General features: G+C 37.1%; 1 protein-coding gene across 2 annotated transcripts in view; it reads left to right on the forward strand.

Annotated features, from left to right (window-relative positions):
• Positions 1-12,219, forward strand: part of CSMD3 (CUB and Sushi multiple domains 3) — a 581,291-nt gene that overhangs the window by 164,873 nt on the left and 404,199 nt on the right. The window lies entirely within an intron of this gene.

Here is a 12,219-nt window from a genome sequence, read left to right on the forward strand (position 1 = left end):
TTTTGGTGAATATTTTTTTCCTAATGTTCAACCTATATCTTCCCTGACGAGGCTTGAGACTCTGTCCTCTTGCTCTCTCAATTGCTGCCCGATGGACTGACCCCCACCTGTCTATAACCTCCCTTCAGGAAGTTTTAGAGAATAAGGTCACCCCTAAGCCTCCTCTTCTCCAGGCTGAACAACACCAGCTCCCTCAAACATTCCTCACAGGGCTTGTGTTCCAAGCCCCTCACCAGCCTTGATGCCCTCCTCTGGACGTGCTCGAACATCTCAATGTCCTTCCTAAACTGAGAGGCCCAGAACTGGACACAGCATTTAAGATATGGTCTCACCAGCACCAAGTATAGGGGAAGAATAACCTCCCTACTCCTTCTGGTTACAGAATTCCTAATTCAGGCCAGAATGCTATTGGTCTTCTTGGCCACCAAGGCACACTGCTGGCTCATATCTAACCAGCTGTCGACTAGCACCCCCAGGCCCCTTTCCGCCTGAACACTATCCAGCCACACCATCCCCAGCTTGTAATGTTGTAGGGGATTTTTGTGGCCAAAATTTAGAACTCGGCACTTAAACTTATTAAACTTCATGCTATTGGACTCTGCCCATCCATCCAACCCATTTAAGTCTCTCTGCAGAGCTCTCCTTCCTTCCAATAAATCAACACAAGTTCCCAGCTTAGTGTTGTCTGCCAATTTACTAATGAAGGACTCGATGCCCTCATCCATGTCATCTATAAAAATATTAAATAAAACTGGCCCCAGCACAGATGCCTGAGGGACCCCACAGGTGACTGTCCCCAGCTGGATGCAGCACCGCTCACCAGCACTCTCTGGGCCCGGCCATCCAGCCAGTTCCTATCCAGCAGAGAGCTCCTGTCCCAGCTGTGGGCTGCCAGTTTCTCCAGGAGTGTGCTGTGGGAGACAGTATCAAAGGCCTTGCTGAAGTCTAAATAGGCAACATCCACAGCCTTTTCTGCATCCACCAGATGGGTCACCTGGTCATAGAAGGAGATCAGGTTGGTCAAACATGACCTACCTTTCGTAAACCCATGCTGGCTGGGTCTGATACCCTGGCCATCCTGTAAGTGCTGTGCGATAGCACTGAGTATGAACTGTTCCATTATCTTACCTGGTACTGAGGTCAGGCTAACTGGCCTATAATTACCAGGATCTTCCTTCCTACATTTTTTGCAAACGGGTGTCACTTTGGCCAGTTTCCAATTGTCTGGGACTTCACCAGTGAGCCAGATGGAGAGCAGATTTGCAAGTTAATCTGCCAGCTCCCTCATAACCCTAGGGTGGATCCCATCTGGGCCCACTGATTTATAAGTATCCAAGTGTCCCAGCAGTTCTCTGACTGCCTCATCTTGGATAACAAGAGAACCAAATGAAGGTGAAGGGATTCAAAGGATTATGCTACAACAGATTTACTGTGCTACTGGGAAGAGTAATATATATGCTATTTTGGTAAACAAAGACACTATCTAGGAAGATTTTGTTTTTAGTACAAATCTATATTAATTTTGTATGTTGGATCCATGGTCCTACCTTTTACAGAACTCCTAAGATGATTCTGGAAAAGAGCATATAAATTCAGGATGATATGTATCTGCACATAAATCTGTCTTTCAGAAGTATAGTTTTCAAGCATTCATTCTGTCAAATTTCTGACTATCAGCTCTGGAGGTATCCACAAGAAATGCAAGAAATAGTTTTAATTATCATAAGCTGAAGTTGCCTAATGAACAATATTTCTTCAACAGCAGTAATATAATTCTTAAGATTACAGATTTTATAAGTTTGGTCAGTCAGGGAAATGATTTTACAGTTTTTCCAGGCTCTGTTTACTGGAAAAGCTACAGGGTAAGCTGTTTTTTCAGTATCTTCTTCAGTCTGTGATAGCACATTGTTGTTTACATGCCTTGTTTCTCTATTATGAATACTACTGCTCACCACCTAGAACCTTAGATAAATTGCTTAACCAAAGATTCCTATGGGCATAGAAGAGCCAGAAATATGTGTCATGTATCATGAATTGCTAAGTCTGACACCACATATTAATTCTGTTTGTTTTGTACTGTTGCATATAGCCTTACAACCATTCTAATTTCAAGTATCTTTGGATTATATTTGCTTCTGTCTCATGTCTACCCTGCTATTTGTAAGACTACCTGCCATTTTGAACAAGGATGCTATAATGATCTTGTTATTAGCCAAATAATTTCCTCTCAGACATAATTCCAGTGCTGCATATTATCTGCTTTGTGCCAGCACTCTGGAAATGGTTTACAGACAATAGTGATTTTGTAGCCCTCTAGTCCAAGAACAAATTAATGTATAATCTGCACAATGTCAGCACAGGAGTTGGCAGGCTTAGTAGATTCTACTGCATTTCAGCCATTTTCTGGCTAGGGGAGTACATAGAAGGTCCAATGAAGAGATTTTCTAAATGTGTACAAATAATTACACTAACAGCCCCCTTTTCCATCATCCCAGTATTTGATTCTTCCAGTCTTTCTAATGATACACCATTTTTCTTAATTTTTGTACAATCATCTGAAAGATCTATGGTCCAAATCAAGAAGTTGCTAGCAAAGAGCTTTGCCATCAGTATTTAGATACGTTTGAAGAGTAGCTTGAAATTTATAAACAACTCTAGCACACTAAGAGAACAAATTTATTTCTGAACACTGATCAGATATCTCTGTTCAGTAAAAACTTTCAGTTTGTGGATAAATATTACGCACATTTTTAAATAAATATGTAAAAAGTGAAGATAAAGATATGAGCATTAAGATTCTACAAATGAACAAATGTCATTAATTTAATGATGTCTGTCTTATTATTTGTACATTTAGGAAAGAATATGGAATTTTGGAACAAAAATGCATTTGTTCCTCTCCCTGTCATCGATTTAGGGAGTTCTGACTATATACCATTCATATCTAATTATAACATTTGTCATAGCTACCTCCAAAGATTTCATGTTGCTAAACTACCATTTCATCTTTGTATCAAAATCTAAAGAAAACCCAAATAACAAATGAAGAAAAATGAACTGATTAAATCACAGACACTTCTAGTAGGTATGTAAACAGTCAACACACAATTTTCAAGGTCTCATAACAGCCCCTGCCCAGAGGCTGCAAACCTCAGTGAAATTTATTTTGTAACTACAGATTAGAAACTCTGAAAAAAATTGACAGTATTTAATTTGAACAAATATTTGACAAGCAAAATAGGCCTATGCAAACTGAAGCCTTATGGAGAATCTGAAAATGAGGAGCCTCTAAAGACTGTTTTGCAGATTTGGCCCATGAGTATAAGTATGAAAGTTCATCTAAGAATAAGCACAGGCTACCCCAGAGAAGGAAAGAAAGGAACTCAGGACAGCCCTGTTTAAAGGCATAGGCCTCAGACATCTAATTGCAAGTACTGGGATAGGTGGTATGTGCTGTGTTTCAGACTCAAAACCACTGACAGTGATTTTATTTTCAGTGTGTATGATGCAGTGTTTTCCATACAGGAAGTAAATCTAAAATTGTGTACATGCATATGTGTATATGCAGATTATTTCTTCTTTTAAATATTCAGACAGATGAAATACAGTATTCCCACTGAGGTTCTATTAAAAAAAAAAAACCCTGCAGTTTTTGCATAGATTGTCGTGATACCAAATGTGTCAGATGGCTGGGTGGAATTCAACTTGAATAGATTTAGGAAGTTTCTACAGGGTCACTTGGAACTTTTTATATTCTGTTGCTTCTTAAAAATTGGATTGCTTTAACTATTACTTGACTTCTTATTTTTAAATATACTTACATATTTTTTAATATCTTTAAAATGTGAGAGATTAGAGTTGGTATAAGTCAACCAAAAATATTATCTTGTCCTGTGTAGCGTACTTTCATGTTGTATTGTTCTTCTTTTCATGAAATTTATCCTGTGTCCTTTGGCAATATATGTGTGGTATTAAGTGAAGATCTATATTTGAAAAATAAAACAAGTTGTTGCTACACAATTAGAAAGCATTATGTGATCACCAGTTCCCTAGAGGAGTCTATCCTGCACACTGGCAGGGTTTCCATGGAAACAAGAACATTATTAAAGACTCCAAAAAGTCCTGTCTTTCTCTGATTTGTCCCCTTTCCTCTTTTTTAGGTAGTTTGTGTTGTGCATAAGCATTTCATTTCAAATTGTGCAATAAATGAAAACATTTAATCCCCTCATTAAATGGAATATATTTCTTTCTATAATAAGCCCTGAAATTCTGTGAATCTAGAGCCACTGTCCTAATTTTAGGCAGTTTTATATTAAGAGGATATGTCTATTCATTTACTGAGAGTGAATGAGAAATGTGACCTAGACTGCTATTTCTCTGTCATGATTATTTTTTCTAGTAGATTAAAAAAAAAAAAAAAAAAAAAAAAAAGCAAGAGGAATGTGGTATGGGCATGTGACTTACATCAGCCTAGTAACTTTCTTTCTCCATATCTGAATTTCCATAGCTCTTAAAGAATAGCAGCACTTAGATGGTGGGGTTTCTTTCTTGGACTTTCTTGCATTTAAACATTTCCTCTGGGCTCTGAACTGTGTATGCAATTGAGAGGTTTGTTGACAACTGCAGAGAAATCATGCTTGCAAAAATACAATGTTTTGATGAGAAAACATTTTCTCATCAAAGAGAAAGATTCATTTAACAGGACAGCAGTAAATACATTGTTAAATCTATCTTGGTAATGGAAATGAAACTGTGTTATCTTACTAATAGAAGTATCATGTTCTCTTCTGGGATCTTTGAAAAACAGAGCTTAAGTAAGACTGATTTGGTTTTTTTTCCATTTCTCAGATGTCCCTTTCTTCTCATGATAATTAATTTTCATATTATATGACTACTTCACATTAAAACCACATAACATTTTTTATTCATTTTTACAGCAGTTCTCAAAATTTTTAGTATTTAGGAATACTATTAGATGACCAAAGAGTCAATCAGCCTTCTGTACTATCAACTTAAATGAAGTTACAAAGCAGAATGGTGTTTAGCTAGATTTGGAATAGACAGGATGAGAGGGATTCCTCCAAGCATCTTCAATATAGAAGTCTACATGTTCACTACATTTCTTATGTTCTCTGCTAAAAGACATTATGATATCATGTAGGTTGGAAGGGGCCTCAGGAGGCCTTCTGTCCACTAGGCCTTCTGTCCAGCAAGGTCAGCTACAGTAATTTGCTTGGGCCTATGTCTACTTTCAGTATCTTCAAAGATGAAGATACTGTCACTAGAGACTGTCTCTGGGCCCCAGTTCCAATGTCTGACCTCAATCATGAAAAATTTCTTTTACCTTACATTGAACCGGAATTTCACATATTTCAGTTTATGTTCATTCTACCTGTCCTTTTTGCTATTTACCTTTTAGAATAAACTGGCTCCATGTTCTCAGTACCTTCCCATTAGGAAGTTGAAGACAATAGTAAGGTGCCTCATGTATTTTGTTTTCTCCAACCTGAACATACCAATTTTTTTCAGCTTCTCCTCTAGTCATATGCTCCAGCTCCCAAATCACTGTAGCAACCTTCAACTTGACTCAGTCCAGTATACCTTTGTCTTTCCCGTTGTGTTGGGCTGACCTTGGCTCTATCACTCTCCCTTCTCAGCTGGGCAGGTGAGAGGAAATCTAACAAAAATCTTATGGATCCAGATAAAAACAGGGACAGATTACTCAGGATTGCTGTCACTGGCAGAACAGCCTCAGTTTGGGGAAATTACTTTATTACCAATGAAATTTGAGTAGGATAATGAAAAATAAAATAAAATATTAAAAACTTTCCCTCCACCCATGCCTTCTTCCTGGCACTAACTTTACTCAAGATTTTTTCTACCTCCCCCTCTAAAACATTGCAGGGATGCCACAGAATGGAGGTCAATGCCAGTTCATCACACATTGTCTCTGCCATTCCTTCTTCCTCATGGGCAGGACTCCTCAGACTCTTCCTCTGCTCCAGGATGAGGTCCCTCCCATGGGAGAGAGTCCTCAAAAAACTTCTCCAGACTGAGTTGTTCACACAGGCTGAAGTTCTTAATGAACTGCTCTACCATAGATCTCTTCCATGGAGTTCAGTTCTTCAGGAACAGACTGTTCCAGTGTGGGATATTCCATGGGGTGACAAGTCCTAACAGCAAATCTGCTCCAGTGTGGGCTTCTCCACACGTTCTGCCAGGAGCCTACTTCAGTACCACTCCCATGGGGCCAAGTCTCCTTTCGGTGCATCCACCTGCTTCAGTATGAAGTTCTCCAGGGGCTGCAGGTGAATATCTGCTCCATTGTGGACCTCCATGAGGTCCAGCCTGCCTGATTGTGGTCTTCACCACAGATTGCAGGGGAGTTGTGCTGTGGTGTCTGATACTTTCTCCCCCTCCTTTTTCACTGACCTTGGTGTGTGCAGGGCTATTTCCCTCATGGTTTCATACCTCTCTCCAGCTAAAATTACAGTTTTTATGCCTTTCTTGAATACATTATCCCAAAGGTGCTATCACTGTCACTGATGGGCTCATCCTTGACCAGCTGTGGGCGCACCTTGGCGCCAGCAGGCATCTGACAGGCATTGTCTCTGTCAGATACATGGGAAGCTTCCAGGAGCTTCTCACAGAAACCACCCTTGTAACCCACCTTGTTCTATAACCTTGCCATTCAGACCCTTTACACTCATACTGGCCTTTTAATATGATGCACTGTAAAAATGTCTATTTCTCATAAATGATTATGAAAGAGCCTAAGGTGACTAGCTCAAATACAGAAGTCTAGTGTGTATGTACATGAAAATTAGGTGAGATTTCCAGTTCCACATATTAAGTGGATCCTGCAAACGCAAAGCAAAAGAAATTGTTGTAAAAACCTATCCTGAAGTATCAGACTATGAATAGGGATTTTGAGAGAACACAAGATACAGCGGGTAAGAAGATTCTGCGAAATAGAACAGGCAATTTTGAAACTGCTAATGGATAAAAAAGTCACCACAATTCAAAGATGGGACAGAAGATAAAATAATGAGTAAGAATAATACAGTGATTATTTGGTATAGTCAAAGGAAAAAATGAGAAGATCAAATCCAGGGGAATGGAGAGGGTGCACAAAGGATTATATATATACAACTAGAAACAAATTTTTCCAGGGCAACAACAAGTTGTATGCTTCCTTGAATCAATATGAATCTGTTTTGAGAAATAAACAACCAAGCTTTTGAATATGAACTAGTTTTTAATTTTATTTTCTCTTTTCTTTCCTTGTCAAAAAACATATGATCATATTTAGAGGTTGCTGCTCTTCATTTATCAATAACCACTGTACTGTTTTCTGCCAAAAGTGGTACATTTCCCTTTGCAGAACTGAGATAAAGATTTTTACTGTGTCAGGAGGACAAATATGAACATTATCTTGATCATATATTAACAGATTGAATGGCAAGTAATCTAATTGCAGCAAAGAAGCAAGGGAAAAATTCATTCATTATAGCACAGAATTTTCTCAAAAAGAAACTTAAAAAAAAAGATAAACTTTGTAAATCTGCTGCATTTTAATAAATGTTGTATATTTGCTAAAAAATTTAACTAGTCTTATAAATTTTTCATATGTGTACTTCAAATAAGAGTACTGAGAACATAATTTTTACATATAAAATTACATTTACTAATAAAGTACATAAATATATATTTATATAAACACTATAATGAAGTGACCTGATATATGTATCTATATTTGTGATGTTATTTTTGAGGTAATTTATTTTAATCATATTTTTGAAATTGTATACTGCAGGCTGAGAACTGTACTTTTGATTTCCTACAAGTTTTAATATTTCAAAAGTATAACTTTCTGATCTTAATTTTTAATAATTTCTGCAGAAGTATAGGGAATTTCTGCATTAGAGAGTAGAGTAGGAAGTAAATAGAATATGGCTTCAAAAACACTAGTAATTTTTGTAGGCCCTCAGTACCTAGAAGGAGACTACTAAAAGAAAGATAGAGAGAGACTTTTCACAAGGGAGTGTAGTGGTAGGTCAGCAGGGGAAGGCATTAAGCTGAAGAAGGGTAGGCTTAGAGGAGATATTAGGAGGAAATTCTTTCCTGTGAAGGTGGTGAGTCACAACAGGTTGCCCAGAGAGGTTGTGGATATCCCATCCCTGGAGGTAAATAAGCCCAGGTTGGAAGGTGTCCCTGCTCATGGCAAGGGGTTGGAACTAGATTATCTTTAAGATCTCTTCAAATCCAACCACTCTATGATTCTGTGATTGATCCTCATTTAGCTGAGGTTATTGTAGATGCAGACAAATATAAACACTTGTAGAAACCACATCAGTTTAGAATATATGAAGAGAAGCAATTAATAGTGTCACAAGTATCAAGGGTTTTTTTAACATTTAAAATCTAAAGTAGGAAAATTAGCTATCCTCAGGCTCTTATTCAACCCTTCAAAAACACACAAAGAAAAAAAACAAGGTGAAAAATCTTTATTTTCTGTGGCGGTCAGATGTAACAAAAACATTGGTTTTCTAGTCCTTTCCTTTCTGTGAATTTTAATTGTTTAATAATTTGATTGTATTTGCTCTCCAGTTTGTGAATTTGTGAAAAGGAATTTGTAATTCACATCTATCTAATTGTCTATTTTCATGAAAATTTTATCAGTGTTTTTCAGAATGTGTCACTACTGCTAAATTTGCTAAAAGCTCAGCTATAGATCTAAGAGGTACTGGAAAAGGAAAAGGAAGAAAATAAACTGAAATTCTTAGCGATTGTATAGTCAATTCAACATCAAGTTTCAACAGTGCAATGCAGGGCTTCTTTTGCATTTTGCTATACATGTAATCATATGCACTGTGTTCTTCTAAGCATAATGTTTAATTTATATGACAATAATTTATGCTGTTGTTGAATTATTTAACTTTCAGGTAGTCTATGCTATAATGTAAGGAATGTGTTTTTCTTTGATTCTAACTGTTACATTGTCATCATGATGAAAATAGCACATTATGCATTTTATTACTGTATTATTACATTGTGTTCTTTGAGAATTGTCACTTGGTGCAACTACTTTTGCAACCAATTCTATGAGGTTCCTCAGCCAATTTGTATTTTCTTGTTGATTTTCTTTGCTGTTACTTCACTGAAGGTGCCCAGACACATAAATGGTATTTGCCTTGTGTCAGAATGACATTGAAAGCCAAATCATTTTAGAATTAATGTTTTAAAATTATTTTGATAGAAATTTAGTCTCTGGAACTTGGATATTTCCCTCATGCTATCTCTAAATACCTCATTTTATTGAGTAAAAATATTGCTTTAGTAAATCCTGTGTAACACCATTGGTCCAAATGGAATTGCAAATCCATCCATCAGTACACATAACATCTCACCATCTTCATCAACAATGTGATCTACCAAGTATTGGATGAGAAGTGCTACAAGTGTATCTATTTGAATATGTCCACATGCATTTATCAGGGTGTTGGGTCATGAAAACATATCCTTGACAGCCATTCTCATTTAATGGACAGGACAATAGTTAATAGTTACTGGTTCTTATCTTACCTTGCAGTTTTTTTATAGGGATGTCTCCTATGGGCAGCTACAAACATCCTTGTCCCTTTGGTGAATCACTCACATATTTCTCAAAGCCCCTTGTGTATTTTGTCTCTCTGTGGTAATACAATATCACAGAAATGCTTAGGTTGTACTGGTTATGCTGTTGCATTGGCTACACAGTTCCAGTGCATTTAGTCTGGGGGTCAAGGTAAGCAAATAATTATATCTTGTTTAGTGCACTTTAATTTATGCTTGTAATAGACCTCAGTTCAAGCTACAGGAGTCAGGGTATGAAGTTGGTTATATTGAGATAAGATGTTCATACTGTTTCCCTTTTGATATTTATCTTGTCTAGGCACTTTGATAGCATGATTCCATTGTAATATGATATTTCATTTTCAACATGCTACCAATACTACCAATAAATATTTATCACAAATAATATCAGGACACTGATTTTAATTGCCTTTATCAGGAGAGCAGTTTGACAGCAACCATATGTATTCAGCTCTTTTTTCAAACCCTGGCAAAGTTTTAAACTTAATAAGATAGAGTGTACTTCACAAGAATTTATAAAACAAAATACTTTCATGTGTTGTATTTTAGAGGAATCCCTGCCAGTGGTAGAGGGGGTGCAAGTAGATGATGATTAAGGCCACTTCCAACTAAAACAATTACTTGATTCTATATCCTGCTAGAGGGTTAATAGGGGAATAAAGGATGAATGTAGCAATAAAGAGGACCACTTTCAGAATTCAGAATTCTGACTTCAGCAAGGTAGTCTACTACAGTGTCTGTGATCGGGGACCTCAGAGTTTTAATTGTGAGATTGCTGCCTCTCTAAATACCTGCTCTTCAACTCAGCTCTGTTTCATTTTGGGAAGTGTCTTTAACAGCTGCAGTCATACAGAGTGCTGTGACTCCTAATATCAACAAACATATTGAAACATCTTTATGTAAAAACAGTCCTAGAAAGAAGCATTTTTTTTATTATTTACGAGTAGATCAGTTCTACTATCATTGCTTTTTTCACAAGATCATTATTACAAATTTTTGCATATGTTTTAAGTACTGGCAATTGAATCTTTGAAGTTTTCAAAAGCTGAGACCAAGCTAATGAAAATGAAAGATGAACATTTGGACCATAATTCGAATCATGTTTTAAATCTGAAGTAGTAAAATGGACCAACCTGAGATTTTAAGTTGACTATTAGACATGCACTATGATTTTCCAGGAAAAAAATCTATAATGACTTCTGGCACACATCTTTAATGCTTTGGATTTCTATCATAAACCAGAATGGCTCCAAAGATGCCATAACTACCTGTTGACTCAATGATGTGTGAAATAAGGAGGATGCATATTGTAGGCCTCAATAGCTCTAAATGCAAGGCTTTTTAAAATAACTGTTCTGTATAACTTTTTTTTATTAATGTTGAAGTGACAAAAATCACAGATATTAAAAAACATCTATGTGTATGTGTATATATTCACTGTGAAACTTGTCATGGGGGGAAAGGAATACCAAAAAGTGTACTTGCCAGAACTCAATCTTTTAGGTAGAAGATCAGAGGAAATAGGTGTGTCAGGGTAAGGGTTTTACCTTACTCACACTGATGTACGTTGTGATTACTACTCCAGAGTGGATGTTGGCAACATCCACAGAAGTCAACACTCCTTCCAGCCACTCAATGCTGTTGTTCATGCCACGGCTGGGCTTCAACACACAGCAGTTCCACTGTGGGCACTTTGCTTCTATGTGATTTCATATGGGTGAATTAAAACATTTCCAGCACATCTCTACAGGCAAGGGTCTTTAGAGGAAATCAGATCAGTCCACAAGCACACACATTATGCACCTTTCTATTTTCTGGTATTGGTCTGACAGTTGTTGATCTGTGGCTAATGTCAAGGCTCATGACACTCAGTTTGTGTTTACAGTATTGTCCTGGGTTGACTATATGATGCTTTTATCCACAATCATCTGTGCTGTTTATGCTTACTCCAGTACAGTACTCCAGGTACAAGGGAAGTGGTCTCTGTCTGGACTTTATGCTGCTTCTTGCATTTCATGACCCTTCATGCATTTCACCTCCCAGTTCTTCAGCCACTTTTCAACACAAATCCCAGACTTATCATCTACCTCATACTTTATCCATTTGTCTATGGGAGTGTTACTGGCTAAAGCGGAGATATATTCAACTTCTACTTGAAAAATTTTGTTCATCACTCAACAGAGCACTGAAACTCCTATTTCTAAATGCTTCTGTGGTGTAAAAATCTTTTCCTTCCAGTTCTGATTTTAGTTTTCCAAATTTGAATGTCTCTGTGAACTTTTCAAATGCAGGAAGACTTAATTTAAGTTTGATAAATTTTGGCAAATAAGATAACAGAGCTGCCAAAGCAGTCATGAGTTGGCTGAGAAAATGTCTTCAAAAGAGGTTAAGTCCTGCTCCTCTCTTCTGGTGAAGCAGTAGTTACAGTTCACATTCAGGAGTGCTGAATTTGAAAGTCTCTGCACAATTAAGCAACTACAGAAATTTTGACTCTGAAATATTGAAAATATTTTTCATCATTTAGGTATTTTGTGGTGCAGTAAAAAAAACCCAAATTCTTGTAAAAATGTAGCTTTACAGAAG

The sequence above is a fragment of the Lonchura striata genome, chromosome 1 (assembly GCF_046129695.1).
Source record: "Lonchura striata isolate bLonStr1 chromosome 1, bLonStr1.mat, whole genome shotgun sequence".
Taxonomy (NCBI): domain Eukaryota; kingdom Metazoa; phylum Chordata; class Aves; order Passeriformes; family Estrildidae; genus Lonchura; species Lonchura striata.